This window comes from Pseudophryne corroboree, chromosome 6 (assembly GCF_028390025.1).
Source record: "Pseudophryne corroboree isolate aPseCor3 chromosome 6, aPseCor3.hap2, whole genome shotgun sequence".
NCBI lineage: Eukaryota > Metazoa > Chordata > Amphibia > Anura > Myobatrachidae > Pseudophryne > Pseudophryne corroboree.
This window is the reverse complement of record NC_086449.1, coordinates 196,355,693-196,365,323: the sequence shown is the minus strand read 5'-3', so window position 1 is coordinate 196,365,323 and position 9,631 is coordinate 196,355,693.

Sequence of the window (9,631 nt, the reverse complement as noted above, 5' to 3'; positions counted from 1 at the left end):
AGGATGCGGCAGTCCAGCCGCAGAATGTGCAAGCTGAATCGTACTACAGATCCAGCGAGCAATAGTCTGCTTTGAAGCAGGTGCACCCAACTTGTTGGGCGCATACAGGATAAATAGCGAGTCAGTCTTTCTGACTCCAGCTGTCCTGGAAACATATATTTTCAGGGCCCTGACTACGTCTAACAACTTGGAAGCCTCCAAGTCTTTTGTAGCCGCAGGCACCACAATAGGTTGGTTCAGATTAAACGCTGACACCACTTTAGGGAGAAACTGGGGACGAGTCCTCAATTCTGCCCTATCCATATGGAAAATCAGATAAGGGCTTTTATATGACAAAGCTGCCAATTCTGATACACGCCTGGCCGAAGCCAAGGCCAGCAACATGACCACTTTCCACGTGAGATATTTCAATTCCACGGTTTTAAGTGGCTCAAACCAATGTGACTTTAGGAACTCCAACACCACGTTGAGATCCCAAGGTGCCACTGGAGGCACGAAAGGGGGCTGAATATGCAGCACTCCCTTAACAAAAGTCTGAACTTCAGGCAGTGAAGCCAGTTCTCTCTGGAAGAAAATCTACAGAGCCGAAATCTGGACCTTAATGGAACCCAATTTTAGGCCCATAGTCACCTCTGACTGTAGGAAGTGCAGGAAACGGCCCAGCTGAAATTCTTCCGTTGGGGCCTTCCTGGCCTCACACCACGCAACATATTTTCGCCAAATGCGGTGATAATGGTTCGCGGTCACTTCTTTCCTAGCTTTAATCAGCGTAGGAATGACTTCCTCCGGAATGCCCTTTTCCTTCAGGATCCGGTGTTCAACCGCCATGCCATCAAACGCAGCCGCGGTAAGTCTTGGAACAGACAGGGCCCCTGCTGCAGCAGGTCCTGTCTGAGCGGTAGAGGCCATGGGTCCTCTGATATAATTTCTTGAAGTTCCGGGTACCAAGCTCTTCTTGGCCAATCCGGAACAATGAGTATAGTTCTTACTCCTCTTCTCCTTATTATCCTCAGTACCTTTGGTATGAGAGGAAGAGGAGGGAACACATAAACCGACCGGTACACCCACGGTGTCACTAGAGCGTCCACAGCTATCGCCTGAGGGTCTCTGGACCTGACGTAATATCTTTCTAGCTTTTTGTTTAGGCGGGACGCCATCATGTCCACCTGTGGCCTTTCCCAACGGTTTACAATCATTTGGAAGACTTCTGGATGAAGTCCCCACTCTCCCGGGTGGAGGTCGTGCCTGCTGAGGAAGTCTGCTTCCCAGTTGTCCACTCCCGGAATGAACACTGCTGACAGTGCTAACACGTGATTTTCCGCCCATCGGAGAATCCTTGTGGCTTCTGCCATCGCCGTCCTGCTTCTCGTGCCGCCCTGTCGGTTTACATGGGCGACCGCCGTGATGTTGTCTGACTGGATCAGTACCGGCTGGTTTTGAAGCAGGGGTTTTGCCTGACTTAGGGCATTGTAAATGGCCCTTAGTTCCAGAATATTTATGTGCAGGGAAGTCTCCTGACTTGACCATAGTCCTTGGAAGTTTCTTCCCTGTGTGACTGCCCCCCAGCCTCGAAGGCTGGCATCCGTGGTCACCAGGACCCAGTCCTGTATGCCGAATCTGCGGCCCTCTTGAAGATGAGCACTCTGCAGCCACCACAGCAGAGACACCCTTGTCCTTGGAGACAGGGTTATCAGACGATGCATCTGAAGATGCGATCCGGACCACTTGTCCAACAGGTCCCACTGAAAAGTTCTTGCATGAAACCTGCCGAATGGAATCGCTTCGTAAGAAGCTACCATTTTTCCCAGGATCCGCGTGCAGTGATGCACCGACACCTGTTTTGGTTTTAGGAGGCCTCTGACTAGAGATGACAGCTCCTTGGCCTTCTCCTCCGGGAGAAACACTTTTTTCTGTTCTGTGTCCAGAACCATCCCCAGGAACAGTAGATGTGTCGTAGGGACCAGCTGTGACTTTGGGATGTTTAAAATCCAGCCGTGCTGTTGTAGCACTTCCCGAGATAGTGCTACCCCGACCAACAACTGCTCTCTGGACCTCGCCTTTATCAGGAGACCGTCCAAGTATGGGATAATTAAAACTCCCTTCTTTCGAAGGAGTATCATCATTTCGGCCATTACCTTGGTAAAGACCCTCGGAGCCGTGGATAGACCGAACGGCAATGTCTGGAATTGGTAATGACAATCCTGTACCACAAATCTGAGGTACTCCTGGGACATGCAGGTAAGCATCCTTGATGTCCAGTGATACCATGTAATCCCCCTCGTCCAGGCTTGCAATAACCGCCCTGAGCGATTCCATCTTGAACTTGAATTTTTTTATATATGTGTTCAAGGATTTCTAATTTAAAATGGGTCTCACCGAACCGTCCGGTTTCGGTACCACAAACATTGTGGAATAGTAACCCCTTCCTTGTTGAAGTAGGGGTACCTTTACTATCACCTGTTGTGAATACAGCTTGTGAATTGCCTGTAACACTGCCTCCCTGCCTGAGGGAGCGGTTGGCAAGGCAGATTTGAGGAAACGGCGGGGAGGAGACGTCTCGAATTCCAGCTTGTACCCCTGAGATACTATCTGAAAGATCCAGGGATCCACCCGTGAGCGAGCCCACTGATTGCTGAAAAATTTGAGACGGGCCCCCACCGTACCTGGCTCCGCCTGTGGAGCCCCAGCGTCATGCTGTGGACTTAGAGGAAGCGGGGGAGGACTTTTGCTCCTGGGAACTGGCTGTATGCTGCAGCTTCTTTCCCCTACCTCTGCCTCTGGGCAGAAAGGACGCGCCTTTAACCCGCTTGCCCCGATTGGGCCGAAAGGACTGTACCTGATAATACGGTGCTTTATTTGGTTGTGAGGGAACATGGGGTAAAAATGTAGACTTCCCAGCTGTTGCTGTGGAAACGAGGTCCAAGAGACCATCCCCGAACAACTCCTCACCCTTATAAGGCAGAACTTCCATGTGTCTTTTGGAATCTGCATCTCCTGTCCACTGCCGAGTCCATAACCCTCTCCTGGCAGAAATGGACATTGCACTAATTTTGGATGCCAGCCGGCAAATATCCCTCTGTGCATCCCTCATGTATAAAAGTGCATCTTTTACATGCTCTACGGTTAGCAATATAGTGTCCCTGTCTAGGGTATCTATATTTTCTGACAGGGAATCTGACCACGCAGCAGCAGCACTGCACATCCAGGCTGAAGCAATAGCCGGTCTCATTATAACACCTGTGTGTGTATATATAGATTTCAGGATAGCCTCCTGCTTTCTATCAGCAGATTCCTTCAGGGCGGCCGTATCCGGAGACGGTAGTGCCACCTTCTTTGACAAGCGTGTGAGCGCTTTATCCACCCTAGGGGATGTTTCCCAGCGTGACCTATCCTCTGGCGGGAAAGGGTATGCCATTAGTAACCTCTTAGAAATTACCATCTTTTTATCAGGGGAAGCCCACGCTTCTTCACACACTTCATTTAACTCCTCAGATGGAGGAAAAGCTACTGGTAGTTTTTTCTCTCCAAACATAATACCCTTTTTTGTGGTACCGGGGGTAACATCAGAAATGTGCAACACATTTTTCATTGCCTCAATCATGTAACGTGTGGCCCTACTGGAAGTTACATTAGTCTCGTCGTCGTCGACACTGGAGTCAGTATCCGTGTCGACATCTGTGTCTGCCATCTGAGGTAGCGGGCGTTTTAAAGCCCCTGATGGCTTTTAAGACGCCTGGGCAGGCACAGGCTGAGAAGCCGGCTGTCCCACGTTAGGTATGTCGTCAAACCTTTTATGTAAGGAGTCGACACTGTCGCGTAATTCCTTCCACAGCACCATCCACTCAGGTGTCGACCCCGCAGGGGGTGACATCACATTTACAGGCATCTGCTCCGCCTCCACATATGCATCCTCATCAAACATGTCGACACAGCCGTACCGACACACCGCAAACACACAGGGAATGCTCTGACAGAGGACAGGACCCCACAAAGCCCTTTGGGGAGACAGAGAGAGAGAGTATGCCAGCACACACCAGAGCGCTATATAACACAGCGATCCCACTATAAATAAGTGTTTTCCCTTATAGCTGCTTTTTTATATATCATATATATATATATCTATACTGCGCCTAAATTTAGTGCCCCCCCTCTCTTTTTTACCCTTCTGCAGTGTTCAGACTGCAGGGGAGAGCCAGGGAGCTTCCTTCCAGCGGAGCTGTGAGGGAAAAATGGCGCCAGTGTGCTGAGGGAGATGGCCCCGCCCCTTTTTCGGCTGACTTTCTCCCGCTTTTTCTGGAATACTGGCAGGGGTAATTATACATCTATATAGCCTCTAGGACTATATATGATGTAGATTTGCCAGCCAAGGTGTCATATATTGCCCTCAGGGCGCCCCCCCCCCCCCAGCACCCTGCACCCATCAGTGACCGGAGTGTGAGGTGTACATGAGGAGCAATGGCGCACAGCTGCAGTGCTGTGCGCTACCTTGGTGAAGACCGAAGTCTTCTGCCGCCGATTTTCCGGACCTCTTCATGCTTCTGGCTCTGTAAGGGGGACGGCGGCGCGGCTCCGGGAACGAACACCAAGGTCGGGTCCTGCGGTCGATCCCTCTGGAGCTAATGGTGTCCAGTAGCCTAAGAAGCCCAAACTACCACCTGTTAGGTAGGTTCGCTTCTTCTCCCCTTAGTCCCTCGCTGCAGTGAGTCTGTTGCCAGCAGATCTCACTGTAAAATAAAAAACCTAAATATTCTTTCTAGGAGCTCAGGAGAGCCCCTAGTGTGCATCCAGCTCAGCCGGGCACAGGATTCTAACTGAAGTCTGGAGGAGGGTCATAGTGGGAGGAGCCAGTGCACACCAGTTAGACCTAAAGCTTTCTTTATAGTTGTGCCCAGTCTCCTGCGGAGCCGCTATTCCCCATGGTCCTTACGGAGTCCCAGCATCCACTTAGGACGTAAGAGAAATATAGATATAGAGATTATACTTTCCCTGTAGTCATAGTAGTATTATAGCAGTTTAGTTAAGTTTTAATAAGAACCATTCTCCTTATATGAATTATAACACTTAGTTGAAGGAGATTACAAACACTCTCGAGCAGAAGTTTTTATGTTATATGTGTGTTTATTTTTATATACAGCATTGTGTAGGCTTTTAAGCAATATTTTCTTAAATCAGCATTGTTTAAGGGTAAGGTAGCCGTTTTGATCATTGTAATTGAGGACGGTAGTGGGAAAGCACCTCAGGATTAATTAAGATCAGTACATATAAATCATGCAATTTTTTAAATATTTAATAAATCTATAATTTTTATGATATGTGTGTGTCTGTTCTTATATGCAGTTATGTGGGAACTTGAATACTACCTTTTTAAATTATTAGCACTTTGTGAGGGCAGGGAAGCCATATTTACCATTTTAACTGAGGGTGGAAGGGAGTTCCACCTCAGGAGCAATTAAGACCATCAGATGTAAATAATGAACCATTTTAATACATGATAAAATAATAGTTTTTATGTTAAATGTGTTTGTCTATATGTGTAACGTTACGCATGGTTTAAAGCACTATTTGAAACAATTATTACTGCATGAGGGCAGGGAAGCCTCCATGGCCATCGGAACTGAGGGCGGAAGTGAACAGACCTCAGGAGCGATTTAAGCAGCGCTGGGCTGGAAATCGACTTCAGCGTCCGGGAACAAGGAAGAACGGAGCCACACGGACGGGTGTCTGCCGGCATACAGCATCACCGCCGCATCGCGGAAGACTTACACCGGAGGGTAAATAACAACACTTGCAGGTGGGGGGAGTGCTTCAGAATTTGACTGATAGAAACGGTAGGAATATTTTCCATTTAAATATACTACCAACAACCCCTGAAACAGACTGCTTGACCTCACATTTCATTAGTAACTTTAGAGTTCATCATACAGAGACTGTTGAAATTGAATCCATATTGGAGGAAAACTTTTACACCCTAAGGGGGGTTCTAACCAGTACAGAAATAATATCCATTCAGGAAATACTTTGGATATCCAAGTGGGATTTTTAGAGACTGCGGAAACGGTTTTTGAGAAAAACCCGTCTCCACCCAAGTGGGGTAAAACGCTATTAAGTGTACCCACAGGGAATTGTCCTGTTTGTGTGTCCAGTCTTATATGTTTGTAAGTTATATACCGGTATATAGACATTAATTTTTCTTTGAAGATAACCTACACTATATATAATTTTTATCAATAAAATATGGATATTGTGAATTAATTTGGTTCATGTATATTTATTGTTTAAAAATAGAATCCTGTATACAAGTGTGTTTTTCATATGATTAGGTCTAGCCAATACAAACAAGGGTGAGCGCTGAACTACTTATATTCTGATATATGCCCTTCTCATAAGTGGTGTCTTGTAGTACACCTACTCACAGTTCACAGCAGCCACCAGTTTGCCAGGTAGTGTAGTTGATAAGCGCAGTTCTTACAAAACCATTTTTTACTGGTTCTGCAGGAGCCTCCGCGCTCTCCCTGCCATTCTGGGATCTTTGGTTCATCCCCATGATACTAATGTGGACCCCAGCATCCTCTACAGACTACGAGAAAATAAGACTTTGGTTACCTACCCGTAAATCCTTTTCTCGTAGCCCATAGAGAATGCTGGGGTCCATATTAGTACCATGGGGTATAGACAGGTCCACCAGGAGCCATTGGCACTTTAAGAGTTTAATAGTGTGGGCTGGCTCCTCCCTCTATGGCCCTCCTACCAGACTCAGTCTAGAAACTGTGCCCGAGGAGAAGATATACTTCGAGAGAAGGAATTACACTGTGTGAGCTAGTATGAATCTCGCCACTATCTAACATGCGAATCCGGCCAACATGCCAGAACAACTCAGCAATAGCTGAAACAGTAAATAACGCAGAACTTACCTAGGAACCAGGTAACACTGAACCAAAAAAACTAATGCAGGAAAACAAAGCGCTGGGCGGGCGCCCAGCATCCTCTACGGACAGGGAAGGATTTACCAGTAGGTAACCAAAATCCTATTTTCGCTTACGTCCTAGAGGATGCTGGGGTCCATATTAGTACCATGGGGATGTACCAAAGCTCCCAGTATGGGAGGGAGAGCGCGGAGGTTCCTGCAACACTGCTTGACCAAACTTGAGGTCATCAGAGGCCAAAAGTATCGAACTTGGCAAACGTGTTCGATCCAGGCCAAGTAGCTGCTCGGCAGAGTTGTACCGCCGAGACACCCCGGGCAGCCGCCCAGGAAGAGCCCACTTTACGAGTAGAGCGGACCTTTACAGATTTCGGACACGGCAAACCTGCCGTGGAATAGGCATGCTGTATAGTGAACTTGATCCAGCGCGAAATCGACTGCTTAGAAGTAGGACATCCACTTTTCTTGGGATCATAGAGGACAAACAGAGTCACTTTTCCTATGACGAGTAGTCCTCTTCACTTAAATCTTCAAAGTCCTCACTACATACAAGGCCTTTGAAGTAATTGAGTCAGTAGCCACTGGCACCACAATAGTTTGGTTGATATGGAAAGCCGACACAACCTTAGGCAGGAATTGTGGACGAGTCCTAAGTTCTGCCCTGTCCTCATGGAAGATCAGTTAGGGCCTTTTACAAGATAAAGCCACTAATTCCGACACGCGTCGTGCAGAAGCCAAGGCCAACAAGGTGACCGCCTTCCACGTGAGAACTTTAGATCGGCCTCCTGTAGAGGCTCAAACCAAGCAGATTGCAGGAACTGCAACACGACATCAAGATCCCATGGTGCCATAGGCGCCACAAAGGGAGGCTGGATGTGCAGAACCCCTTTCAAAAAGGTCTGAACCTCAGGAAGAACAGCCAATTGTTTTTGGAAGAAGATGGACAAAGCAGAGTTCTGGACCGTGATGGAGCCCAATCTCAGTCCCATATCCACCCCTGTTTGCAGGAAAAGGAGAAAACGTCCAAGTTGAAACTCCACCGCCGGACACTTCTTGGCCTCACACCAAGAAATATATTTCTTCCAAATGCGATGGTAATGTTTAGACGTTACCCCTTTCCTGGCCTGTATCAGGGTAGGAATGACCTCACTCGGGATACATTTCCGAGCTAAGTTCTGGCGCTTAACCGCCATGCCGTCAAACTTAGCCGCGGTAAGTCTTGATAAGCGAACAGCCCCTGCAGATCCTCCCGAAGAGGTAAAGGCCATGGATCTTCCAGCAGAAGATCCGCGTACCAAGCCCTCCTTGGCCAGTCCGGAGCAATGAGGATTGCCAGAACCTTTGTTCTTCTCACGAGCTGAAGAACCTTTGGTATCAGAGGAAGTGGAGGGAACACATACACTGACTTGAACACCCACGGAGTTACCAGTGCATCCACCACCACTTCTTGTTGAGGCGTGAGACCATCATTTCTATGTGAGGAACCCCCCCACCAACCGGTTACCTCCTCGAACACCTCTGGATGGAGGCCCCACTCCCCTGGATGGAGATCGTGTCTGCTTCCCAGTTGTCTACTCCCAGAATGAAGATTGCCGACATCGCCACCGCGTGCCTTTCTGCCCAGATGAGGATTTTTGACACCTCTGACATGGCAGCCCTGCTCTTCGTTCCGCCTTGTCGGTTTATGTAGGCCACTGTGGTCACATTGTCCGACTGCACATGAACAGCCCGATCCTGTAGAAGGTGTGCTGCTTGCAGAAGGGCGTTGTATACGGCCCTGAGTTCCAGGATGTTTATTGGGAGAAGTGACTCTTAATCCGAACATCGTCCCTGAAAGGTTTCCCCCAGAGCAACTGCTCCCAACCTCTTAGACTTGCATCTGTGGTTAAAAGGATCCAATCTTGAATTCCGAACCTTCTCCCTTCCAGAAGGTGCGGAAGTTGCAGCCACCAGGAGTGAAATCCTGGCTTTCGGAGACAGGCGTATCCTCTTGTGCATGTGTAGGTGAGAGCCCGACCACTGGTCCAATAGGTCAAGCTGAAAAGGTCGAGCATGTAACCTGCCGTACTGCAGAGCCTCGTAGGCGGCAACCATCTTCCCCAGAAGGCGTATGCATTGATGAACCGATACCCGGGTAGGCTTTAGGACATCCCGGACCATTGCTTGAATCACCAACGCTTTCTCCACCGGGAGAAATACCCTCTGCACTTCCATGTCGAGGATCATTCCCAGGAAAGACAGCCGCCTTGCCTGTTCCAGATGAGACTTTGGAAGGTTCAGGATCCAACCGTGCCTCCTGAGCAGCTGTATCGTGAGCGCGATGGACCGCAACAACCTCTCCCTGGACGACGCCTTGATCAGGAGATCGTCCAGATATGGAATTATGTTCACCCCGTTTGCGGAGAACCATCATCTCCGCCATCACCTTGGTAAAGATCCTCTGTGCTGTGGAGAAGCTAAACGGCAGTGCCTGGAACTGATAGTGATCGTCCATCAGCGCAAACCTGAGATATGCTTGGTACCACAAAAAGGTTAGAATAACAACCCTTGTTCCACTGCTGAAATGGGACCGGAACAATGACCTCTGACACCACCAATTTTCTGATGGCCTCCAGAAGAATTGTCCTATCTGCCAGCAGGGTTGGCAAGCCCGACTTGAAGAAACAGTGAGGCGGGGGATCCTGAAACTCCAGACTGTACCATCTGGAC